The 12,500-nt window shown below is 39.4% G+C and overlaps 1 protein-coding gene across 3 annotated transcripts in view; it reads right to left on the bottom strand.

The window, feature by feature from the left end:
• Window positions 1–12,500, bottom strand: part of LOC145265554 (uncharacterized) — a 335,341-nt gene that overhangs the window by 117,901 nt on the left and 204,940 nt on the right. For all 3 annotated transcript variants that reach the window (XM_080121521.1, XM_080121522.1, XM_080121523.1), the window contains exon 3: window positions 5,037–5,113. The gene's annotated coding sequence lies outside the window, so the exon portion shown is untranslated. The remainder of the gene's footprint in view (window positions 1–5,036; window positions 5,114–12,500) is intronic.

Genomic DNA, 12,500 nt, shown 5'->3' with positions numbered 1-12,500 from the left:
ACCCCAACAAACTTTTAAAATCATTATTATATATTGGGTCGCATATAACCTATATATCTATAAAAGTGAACGTGTTTGTGTGTGCGTGTGTCTGTGTACATTTCCCTACGCAATAACTCTGTCAATTTTAAGTCTACAGACTCGAAATTTCATATACAAGGTACTGAGATTTGGGAAAATCTTTGTGATCTGTTTTCGGCCAGAAATTTGGGTGTTAGGGCGTAGAAGTTTAATGATTTGACATTTGAAAACTCTACCAAACTCCTCCGACAATTTTGGGTCTAAACACTTGAAATTTTAGATATAGGTTCCTTGGACATGGATCTAACTCAATAACTTGATTTGAGCCCAAAAAATAAATTTTAAGGCGTCATAATAGGGGTCGAAGTTTTAATTAATTGCATTAATCAAAATATCATATTTTACGACCGGGAAATGCCGGGCAGCCTGCAATAATAATAATAATAATAATAATAATAATAATAATAATAATAATAATAATTCTGATTTCGTTTATGAACGTCTCTCTGGAAAGGGATGGGATTCATTTCCAGAGGATTTCCCTTAATCCCGGCTTCAAACCAGGAGCTTCAAAGATCAAGGGTTTTCCAAAGGATGTTGGTGGTACCTATAATTGCAGAGGTTTGAAGGCCGCCTAAAACATCGGGGATTTGTAGTTTTTTCAATTGTCCTTCCAGACGACTTGATACTACTCCTAGTGTACCTACTACGACCGGGTTTATTTGTGTTTTAACCCCGTGTATACGCCTTATCCTAAAGACCAATGGAGCATAATTGCCCCACTTCTCATTCTCCTTCTCTCTCATATTCCTGTCCCAGGGTACTGAGAAGTCTACAATCTGCCAGTTTTTTGAGACCTTGTCAATGACGACCAAATCCGGACGTATATTCCAATTGCTTGGTCTTTATGACACTTTTGTCCCACCATACCTCTACCTTGCCATTCTCACTTGTACTTACTTCATAAGGCACCTCCTCTAACCATTTTTCCAGCACACTTCACCCCAACCCTCTTACAGACCTCCCAATATATCCGGAGTCCCATGCGATCGTGTCTTTTGCGGTACTCTCTCTGGGCCAGTCCACTAAACCCTGCTGCAAGGTGCGCAATTGATTCTGAGGTCTTACCACAAATCCGGCATTCTGCAGCAATTTTCTCTCCTAGAACCACTTTTTTGAACAATCATGTTCCTAATGCCTGCTCTTGTGCTGCACAAACACCAGATCCAGTACTCTTACCCAGATACCCAGCTCTAAGCCATTGCCATGATCTTTCATCAGCCACTTCTGCTATATCTTGGAAGAACCTTCCGTGCATTTTCTTCCTAGCCAGTTTCTCTGCCCTTTCTCTATCAATACGTTTCACATAATCAGCCTTGGTCTCACATACCCCCACTTCATTGGCCACAACCTTAAGCATCCACTCCCCACTTCTAACCACATGCTCCTTCAACGACATCTCCTCGATTCTAACACAATCTTTTACACTTTTCAATCCTCTTCCACCATCTTTCCTCTTTTGATACAGCCTTGCTACGCTACTTCGAATCTGAAATGTACCAAACATTGCTAAAACTTTTCTTGTTTTGATATCCATAGCATGCAAATCCTTGTCAAACCATTCTAAAATTCCCGCACTGTATCTCAACATCATGTATGGTTATCTCAACATTCTTCATCTGCTGCATTTCTGATAGCCTTTCTCTGACCTCTCCCAACCAGCTAGCCTTCTCATTATATCGCCTTTCGACAGACCAAATCCCACTCAAGAACTTCCTTGCATCTTTTGCATTTGGAGTGTTGTTATTTCCCGCCTGTTTACTACCATTTAATTCTTGATACAGCTGAGACTGATTGTTCCAGAAAAGGTTGTTCTGCCGAAATGCAACACTTTTTCCAATAAAGTTCCTAATTTTTATACCACCAGTGTGGACCTTCTCTTTCAACATTGTTAGAACGTTCATCATTCCCTTTTCCAGCAATCTATACCCCCTTTCAAGCTCGTCCTTGGCTTTCTGTCCTAGTTTAACTCCTTTTCTTATTTCTTCGATTCTACCAATGTCTTTCCACCACCATTCAATACTTTCTTCAAGCCGCCTCTGCCAGTGTGGCCTTCTATCCTTCATCTCTCCCCTTTTCTTCTGTAATAAGCCAAGACGATTCTCAATAACGTATGACGCTGCGTACAGTAGCCTGTTAAGTTCCATAATCGATATGTTCTTTCTTATGATGTTGTGAATTACTCCTTGAATCATTTTTACCTCGTTTTTCACCTTCCACCTATCACTACTTTTCATACTTGGAATCCCTATGGTATCGTCTCTAAGAAGAACCTCTCTTAACTTCTGAAGTACTTCTTTTTCTACAGAAGTCAAAGTTCTAACTTCATCACCACTTCTCCATATATCTGCTCCTTTCACTGGCTCAATTGTCTCAGAGTCAATGATCTCATCTGCCTTAGATCCTTCAAACTCTTTCTCGTTACTTTCCCTAACCATAAGATTCCATACCTCCTCAGTTGTCCGCCTCCCATCATCGCTTACATTTCCCTTCTGCACTTCCACTCCCTCAGTTCTTTCATCAGAGCTAGTTTAATCAATTTAAAAAAATTTTTTTAATTACATTTTCACCCCAAACAAGGCACATTGCCACTTTGGTGTAGGGGGCTACTATCAGGGGAAACATCTACTGGGGTACTATGTAGGGATTTGGGCAGCGAGATGTTGGTTCACGTTGCACTTGAACTTATGCATGTCAGTACAGTTGGGGAAGCAGTGACCTGGAATGGAATTCCAAAGTCTAGCAGTTCTGGGGAAGAAACTACTGGAGTAGAAAGATCTTTTACATCTAGGGATCTCTACAGTGTGGGGGTGGGATTTTGCAGCTTGTCGGGTCTGTCGAGGGTGTTTACGTCGTGGGGGCACAAGTGCTTGCAGTTCATCAGAGCATTCACGATTATAATACTTATAGAACAGGCAGAGGGATGCAACGTTTCGACGATGGGACAGAGGCTGGAGCTTAGATGCCAGTTTAGGGCCTATCAGATTTGCGACTCTCTTTTGAACCCTGTCAAGGAGCGAGAGACTAGTAGCCGATGCACCAGCCCAAATATGACAGCAATACTCCATACATGGGCGAATAGTGGCCTTGTAGAGGTACAGGATACTTTCGGGTGTTAGAAGTTTTATAGCACGGTAGAGAGAGCCCACCTTCCTCGCAGCGGCCCTGGCAATGCTCTCGATGTAATTGTTCCAGCTCATGTTTCCTGTGAACGTTAGGCCAAGGAGCTTGAGAGACGTTGGCCATTGCTATAGGTGGTAGAGAAGGTTTCTTGTAATTATTGAATGAAATTTTACTTTCGTTATTCATTTCATTCCTAACCATCCATTCAATCTCTTCTCTTGCAATTACTGAAAGGAGGTTGTTATTTTTAATTTGTTTTAACTGGGATATAAAACTCGCGACACTTCTAGCTCCCCCTCCTCTCGATTTCCATTCTTCCTTTACTTTTCGGATATATCCACCAGATTTGGTACTTCCACTTCTTACAAAGCATTCCCACAGTACTCTTCTTTTCTCATCCGTCCATGTTTTTTTTTACATTTCCTGTTCCAACTCCCTTCGTGTCTTGGAAACCTCTCTGGCAATTCTCACTCCCCCTATATCCAGCCACATCATCAGAATTTCGAACAGTTGTATGATGACGACAGGACCCACCCTATCGACCAGTGAGACACCTATCTGACGTGAAACCATCACAAGATATTCTAGCCTTATTTACGTCGTTATTTTCAATATTTTGATTTGACATTCTCCTATAAATGGGGTTAGTGAATTTAAGGTTACACCACCACCGATAGTTTTATCGAGACATTATCTCTAGGAGGGTTCCCCACCAAGGTCAAAGATCCCCTCTCGACCTTTTTCCTCCATCTCCACCACCATTTCTATTACCAACAAAAATAAAAATAAAATCTACAATGATAATGGCAACACTAATATCGGTAGCAATATCCCTGAGTAGCTTCCGGGCCTTGATAAGTGATGATCACTGTGTAAAAAAAAAAATTAACAGCGAAAACAATAATAGCAATGACAGCAAAAAACAACACCTACCATTACAGCTACAGTAATAATAAAAAACATACCACTACTACTACCACCACCACCACTACTAGTAATAATATTAGTGATAATAGTAATAACCAATAAAGTAAATTTCATTTTTTTAATAATAATGATAATAATAATAATAATAATAATAATAATAATAATAATAATAACGATAATAATGATAATAATGAAAATAATAAAAATAATAATAATAATAATAATAATAATAAGTAGAAGAACAATGACAACAACAACAACAATAATAATAATAATAATAATAATAATAATAATTTCAGTTAGAAAAGCTTACTTTGTTCGTTTTTTTTTAAACTCCTCTGCCGATGTTGCTTTTGGCCAGAAAAATGTACACAAAAACAGAAAATAAAACATCCAAACATGTGAAAGACAATTCCTCGTTTAACCGTGAATTCAAGTTTTAAATTCTAATTTCAGTCAGAAACGCTTCTTTTTTTTTCCCTCTGCTATTTTTAAAACTCCGCCACTGATGTTGCTGACGACCGGAAAAATGTACACAAAACAGAAACATAAAACATCCGAACATGTGTGTGTTTAACCATGAATTTCAAGTTCAAATTAAAATTTCGGTTAGAAACTCTTACTTGTTTCGTTTGCTATGTTTTAAACTCCGCCGCTGTTGTGGCTTTTGGCCGGAAAAAATGTACACAAAGACAGAAACATAAAACATCCGAACATGTGTAAAAAGAAGAAGAAGAAGAAGAAGAAGATGATGATGATGATTATGATTATTATTATGATTATTATTATTATGATTATTATTATGATTATTATGATTATTATTATGATTATTATTATTATTATTATTTAAAAAAACAAAAAACAAAAAAAAACAAGTGATATTTGAGAGACAATTCTGTTCTTACCTTGATTATTCCATCGTCGGCGGTTCAAGTAATTCGTGTTAAAATCCGGTCCCCGTTGTGGCAATAAAACGGGTTCTCTACAAGATAAAAAAGACGTTGACCATTAAACAAACGTTAAAAAAAGATTTAAAAAATAAACGAAAAAGGTTTTCAACATTTTATTACTACTCTTTCATTACTTTTACTCCCTTTACTATTCCACCGGTACTACTACTACTACTACTACTACTACTGTCTTTTGTATGCAAATAAAAACACACCTGTATCTAAAGATCAGTTCTCCTTAGTAAAATGGGTAAATTTTTAGATTAGGTCCACCTCCACAATTTTCTTTTTAATGACGACTTTTATTGGTTTTCGAGTATGCTGAATACGGAAATCGCATTGGTATTTTGCAAAAATAAGTAGTTATCGAGATATAAAAAGTTGTTTTATGCATTGTATTCTTTGGCGGTCACCTTTTTTACGCGCGTAACAAAGATGGCCGCCAAAGAATATAATATATAAAACAACTTTTTATATCTCGATAACCACTTCTGCAAAATTTCAATGCGATTACTGTATTCAGCATAGCCGAAAACTTATAAAAGTCGTCATTTAAAAGAAAATTGTGGAGGTGGACCTAATCTAAAAGAATACCGTAAAATTTTATGCAAAATCAAAGTAGTATTACTTTTATGTTAATTTTTTTCAATAAAATCGTGGAGTCTGCGTTCGCGCAGAAACACAGAATGAGTTATCCGTTGCAATGTGCCCTTATTAGAGGTGACACACATGTGCATTCGCTCTGTTTATTGTAGACTGTTATCCTCATCTTTATAGTTATTGTTGTTGTTGCTTCACCACGATTCGGCAAACTCCTCCTCTGGCCTTCTTCAGGTCACTAACTGTGACGGGATAGGAATGCCCATAAAAAAAAAGAATGCAGAAATTATGAAGATTCATAAAAACAAAACAAACAAACAAACAAACAACAAAAAAATAACAGGTAAAACATGTTCGTCCGTCGAATCGACGTATTGCATCTAATCATCTCAGAGAGGATAGATGACACGCACTGATAGTTTGGTTAAAGTCAGGCTGGTTTGTGAAAGGCCAGCTTCACTCTCTCGTCACAAGCAGTCTGATCCAGCGGCAGGACCAGGTCGAGAAAACTATAGGCCAGAGGGAATACAGGAGCTACCGAATGTCCGACATCCTTCTACAGACAGCACCCGGTATTCCCAAATGGTCACCCTCTCTCGTCACAAACAATCTGATCCAGCGGCAGGATCAGGTCGAGAGAGCTATAGGCCAGATGGAATGCAGGAGCTGCCAAATGTGTCGTCATCCTTCTACAGACAGCGCCTGGTATTCCCAAATTGTCACCCATCTCGTATTGGCAAGACTCAACGTTGCTTTATTTCGGTGATCTAACGGTATCTGACGTGTCAACATAATTATGCTGTTATGAGGGTTGTCTTGTGTTGGATAGCTGCTGTTTACACACACACACACACACACAATTTAATTCACCAGTGAAGATGCACTCCCGAATATACTTGCCTGGCGGATAGGCATCAAGACGATACTCGACTACTCGACGTAGTGGTTTATCGGAAACCTGCTGTAAGATGCCTTCCTGAATCTGCATGCCAAGCACATGATTGCCGCAACGAATGGTGGAATGGTGACACCTGAAGTGTGTGCGACACAAAATTGCGCCTCGTGGATTACCTAAAGCACTTCGTAGCTGGAGTTGGCTTAATCGTAATAAGAAAAATATGTACCTGTATCCGAGTTTTTGCCAACGACGATGTGCACACGCACGCACGCACACACACACACACACACACACACACACACACACACACACACACACACACACACACACACACACACACACACACACACACATATATATATAAAGTGAGAATGTGCTTGAGGACATTTCTCACCCTATATACTAAACGGTCTTTTGACCTACACACTTGACATTTGGTATGTAGGATATTCAGACAAGTGGAAAATTTTAATCGGTTTTCATTCGGAAAAAACTGGTCAAAATTGAAAAATTGGTACGTGGGAGGTCGTCGAATTTTAATCTGTTTGTTTTAAGTGTTTCACGAATGCGCATGCGTGGATGGTTCGCATAACATATTCATTATGTTAAAAATAAGTATGGATGAAAACACTTTTTAAAGAACGTGTCAAGCCGGCCTTATGCATGTGCAATGATTTATATCTCTACGGATTATTTGACAAATTACATCTCTGAACTAATTGTGGTATCTGTTTTACAGGCGTTTGAACTGAGTCAGGTGTGAAATGGAGCTTGTTGAATGTCAAGCAGTGATCCCGTTTTTGTATTTGAAAGGACGCACACCACAGGAGACTTTTGATGAAATGAAATAAACTTATGGCGATAAAGCCCCATCATATGACCTTGTAAAACGCTGGCATCGTGAATTCAAACATGGCCGGAAGTCTGTGGAAACAGCTCCCAGACCTGGTCGACCCCTTCTGCCATTGATAAGGCATCTGTCCGTCAAGTTGAGGCTGCCATGTTGGAATATTGGCGTATTACTATTCGCCATAGTCCAAGATGTCAAGATTAGTACAGGGTATGTGGAAACTATCATTCATGACCATTTGTATATGCATAAGGTGTCTGCCAGATGGATTCCCAGGTTGTTCACACCATTCCAGAAGCGAGAACGCGTCGAGTGCTCGAGGATGAATTTGGAGACGTGCCAAGAAGATGAGTCAAAGTTTTTCAAAAGACTGATTACACAGGATGAAACCCGGGTTCATCACTATGATCCAGAGACCAAAGCCCAGTCAATGCAGTGGAAGCACTGGGTCTCACCACCTCCAAAGGAGGCAAGGGTACAGCCTCCGCTGGCAAGGTCATGCTCACAGTCTTCTGGGACCAGGACGAAGTAGTGATGACAGATTTCCTGGCAAAGAGTACCACAATTAAAGGAGCCTATTATACTTCACTTTTGAGGAAATTAAGGGAAGCTATCAAAATCAAGAGGCGGGGCAAGATCAGCAAAGGTACCCTCCTCCTGCAGGACAACACTCCGGTCCACAACTCGCATGTCGCCAGATCAGAAGCACGGGCGTGTTGTTATGAAATCCTTCCCCATCCTCCCTACTCTTTTGACCTTGCACCCTCTGCCTCACCTCTTCCCAGCCATGAAGTTGTTTTTGAAAGGAAAGCGTTTCCCAGATGATGCAGCCTTGATTTCTGAAGTCACATCGTGGTTGGAGGACCAACCTGGGGTGTTCTACAAAAACGGTTTCCAGAGCTGCATAAAACGATGGGAGAAATGCATAACTCTGGGTGGTTCCTATGTAGAGAAAGACTAATAACTATACTAAGTTTCATTGCTCTACTGCTATCTGTGTCTGTATTTCTTACTTGTGTCACTCGTCTAATCTATATATCTATAAAAGTGAAATTGTGTGTGTGCCAATTTCCTTACTAAACTACTCTGTCAATTTTCAGTCTACAGATTCGAGATTTGACATAAGGAGTATTGAGATTTGGGAAAATCTTTTTAATCGATTTTCGGGCAGAAATTTGCCTATCAAGGGGTCAAAAACTTTGAAAACTCTACCAAACACCTCCGCTAATTCTAGGTCTAAACCCTGGAAATTTTGGACGTATATTAATTGGACATGGACCAAACTTTTTAATTTGATTTGAGCCCAAACCATTAAATGTTAAGAGATCAAAATTGGGGCCAAAGTTTTAAAAATTTTTACCTCTGCGATCTCTACCAAATTACTCAGCCAATTTTTGGTCTAAACATTTGAAATTTTACATGAAGCGTATTCAGTTTTTAGGTGAAAATTTTTCTGCCAAGAGGTCCAAAGTGTAAGGGTTGAGTTTTGCAGACTCTACTAAAATCCTGCGTTTAATTTTGGCCCAATCACTTGAAATTTTCAATGTAGGTTACCTGGACATGTGTCAAACTTTTTAATATATATATATATATATATATATATGCACATAAAGTTATGAACAGTACATAAGGCCCGAACAAAGCTGGGCTGAACTGCTAGTATATATATATTACAATATCTTTAATATCTAATAAAGGCTTTCTTACAACTAGGGATTTCTATCAAAGTTAACTCCCTTATTTTATTTCTGACGTTTTTCTTCAATTCTTGCAGGGGTTGGGATTTGACGTCTCGAAGTCTGCCAGCTCACAGAACGAAATAACGGGGTTAGATCGCAATGCAGAGATCCTGCAATCTGTCATTAATAATGTTTTGGAATATAAAGACACAGCACTAGCCGCCGAGTCAGTTGTTAATTTGTTAAGTTTCCAACTTGCTGTTACGAACTCCGGTAATGCTTCTAGGATGAAAATTACTATGATATTGGCCCATTGACAATATATGTACACTCTGTAACACTTATCCTCGAATGGCCTCTGCGACTTGATAAGTGGTAACTCCTATTCTATAATCTGCCATGAATAGTGTTTTGGAAAGAGCACAAATATGCGAAGCTGAAAATGGGCAACATTTAAAAGACATCATTTTTCATAAATAAAGTTATAAGTGCTATCAGCTATCATCGAAACCGAAACCAAAACTTATAAAGAATTCTTGGTAAAATTATTTATTACAAGAAATGGAAATCCATAACAATTAAATGAAAGTTGCTCGGATGTATAGATGTATATATATATATATTGAGTGCCATCAGCTATAATCGAAATCAAAACTAAAACTTATGAAGATTTTTTGGTATAATTATTTATTATTACAAGAAATGGAAGTCCTCGGTGTAAGCGCAACACACAAAATAAATATCACACGTTATCCTATTAAACTATAGATAAAAAACTTACTATTTAGTTTAGATTCTAGTAAATCAGCCATTTTGAATTGGGCGGTATCATCACGATTAAGAAATTAAATGTCTTAAACAAAATGAAAATAAATGCTTGCTAGGTATTATCTCTTCACGGCACATCAGTAACACCTTGCAACAAATTTCATGTTCCTATGTCTAATAACACTGTGCAAAAAAAAAAAAAAAATTTCAAAACTTTATTTCTCGAAATTAGGTACCGTTTTCGTGTCCTATGAATCATATTTTATTATTTTTGGTTAGGAATGGGAAGCACAGAATTGTCAGATTAAACAACATTTGTCCTCTTAACCTTCTTGTGTTGAGCATCATCATCTCTTCCAGCAGCAATCTGGCAACATTTTCCATTTCCTTTAAAACGTTTCACCATCACTGGAATATCATGATGTAATCTCTCGCCTTAAGCACTTTTGCCAACGCAAAACAAAACAAATGTATTTATGTCAGTAACGTAAAAATCTTTCGTTCTGGTGGCGACAAAGTCGCTGAAGGCGTTTTAGATATCGATTAAGTTTTTGAAGCATTTCTCGCACAGAAATGCTTGAAAAAAAAATGGTAGCCAATAGGTGAGAGATCTGGAAAATATTACGTGTTCAACTTCCAATTCAATTTTTCTATTGACTAATGCTGGGTGTTGTTGTCGAAGTTTCTGATCCATTTAATCAATTTGGTGACAGTAGTTTTCCGCCGTAATGGTTTCGCCTGCATAAAATAAAAATAAATAATGAATCACAGACCACCAAACACTCAACATGACCTTCTTTTGATGCAACTCTGGCTTCGGGAAGTGTCGTGGAGCTTCGTTGGCGTCTAACCACTGAGCTGAGCGCCGCCGGTTGTCGCAAAGAATGCACTTTTCATCTCACAACTCGGTTGAGAAACGGGTCGTTCTTGTTGTACAAAAGAAGAGAAGATGACACTTTATAATCGCGTTTCTTTTGGTTGTTGTTCAATGCGTCAGGCACCCATTTATCAAGATTTTTGTCTTTCTAGACTCTCTCCAGTGATTGGCAATCGTCCTATACATTACGTCTAATTCAGAAACAAGTTATCGAACAGTTGTTAATTGATCGTTGTCAACATCCAGTGGCTGACGACTACGTTCACCACCTTCAAGACTCTCGTCGACACTACGAAATTTCTTAAATTTCTTATTGTGCTGTGCATTTAGTAGCGGTTACTGGGCCAAAGGCTTAAGTGTTATCGCGAGCTGTTTAAGCAGGTTTTCGGCCTGTGGCGTGACCACCCCAAGAAGCGGCAGAGCTCTCCAATTGGGGATTATTTAGGCTCCTGAAACCCTGGGGAATGCTGGGAAGATATGATTAGGTATTGTTTTGTGACCAGACAGCGGCGGTTGACCCGGCCAAGGAGAATGAATTTTATGGCTTTTTTTTATTATTGTTAAAGAGCATCTCTCCTCTCTCTCTCTGTCTCTGGCTCTTTCATACTCTCTCTATCTTCTCTCTCTGTGTCTCTATTAGATAGTAGATCGAGAGAGAGAGAGAGAGAGAGAGAGGGAGAGGGTGGGAGGAGGTCAGAGAGATATTTTTGTAGTTAATCCACGTTGCAGGAAGTGACGGTTCATCTAACCGGATGTCATGTGATGCTACATGGCAAGGTTGGTGAAACTTTGAGTCTCTCAGAAAATGCCGAGCCGAGCAGAAGTCTAAAATGTTTCTCTCCTAAGTAAGGGGGGAGATGCGCGCCCCAGACGTGGGACGTGGTAGGTACCCACAGTGGAGACCATCGATGGCGACATCTGCAGATCATGCCTGGGAGAATAGAAGGTTGAAAACCCAACATCTGTCTTCATCTTGTGTATTCCGGCGAAAACAGCAAGAGAGCACCACCCAGATGAAGACTCTCCCAGAGCAGCGGAACCAGGTATGATCTTCTTTAATTCAAACACATAAATACACAAGCGTCCTAACCACTAGACAAACGGTTTAAGGGATCTTGGGTCCCGTTCTCTCGTCTCTTAACACTCGTAATATCTCTCTCTCTCCCATCGTCGTAAACTTCTTCTCTTCATTAGTAAAATGGACACGTCATCACCAGGGTACCAGTATCCCTCAAGTAAAGTGTCCAAGTCAAATCCTCTTCTTCTCCCTCCCTTATGTAACATTATTGAACACGACAGTTAAATCTGTTGTTTGGGAAAAATGACAAGTGATGTCATTTTGAAAGCTAGAACGAAATATAATTTCGTTCTTGGCCTGGCGAAACCCAACTGAAGGACGTCTTGCTTCTGAGTACAAGGCCAAACCGGGGGATCAAAGTGTTAGCCTCTCTCGTCAGAGTTGGAGCCAAGTTTGAACGAGTCGAAACCAGACCGAGATCGTTGCCACACCCCCATCTTTCTGCCGTCTGTCACTACCGAGGGACTAAATCTAATTGCGACTTAAAAGTGTTTTGCATGAAATCGAACTGAACAATTGTATATCTGTGAACACACTTTGTAAATTTCGCTTGAATTAATTGAGTAGAATAGAGATATCTGAGTCTGTCTTCTTTTGCCTGCACGAGAAGCTAATTATTTTCAGCGGAAACCGGCATATCAAACGATAAACGAGGCCTGCGGCGCAGAA

This window comes from Euprymna scolopes, chromosome 40 (genome assembly GCF_053919585.1).
Source record: "Euprymna scolopes isolate OS-2025 chromosome 40, ASM5391958v1, whole genome shotgun sequence".
Classification (NCBI taxonomy): domain Eukaryota; kingdom Metazoa; phylum Mollusca; class Cephalopoda; order Sepiida; family Sepiolidae; genus Euprymna; species Euprymna scolopes.
Note: the sequence above shows the minus strand (reverse complement) of the source record. Positions and strands in the feature narration are given on the sequence as shown.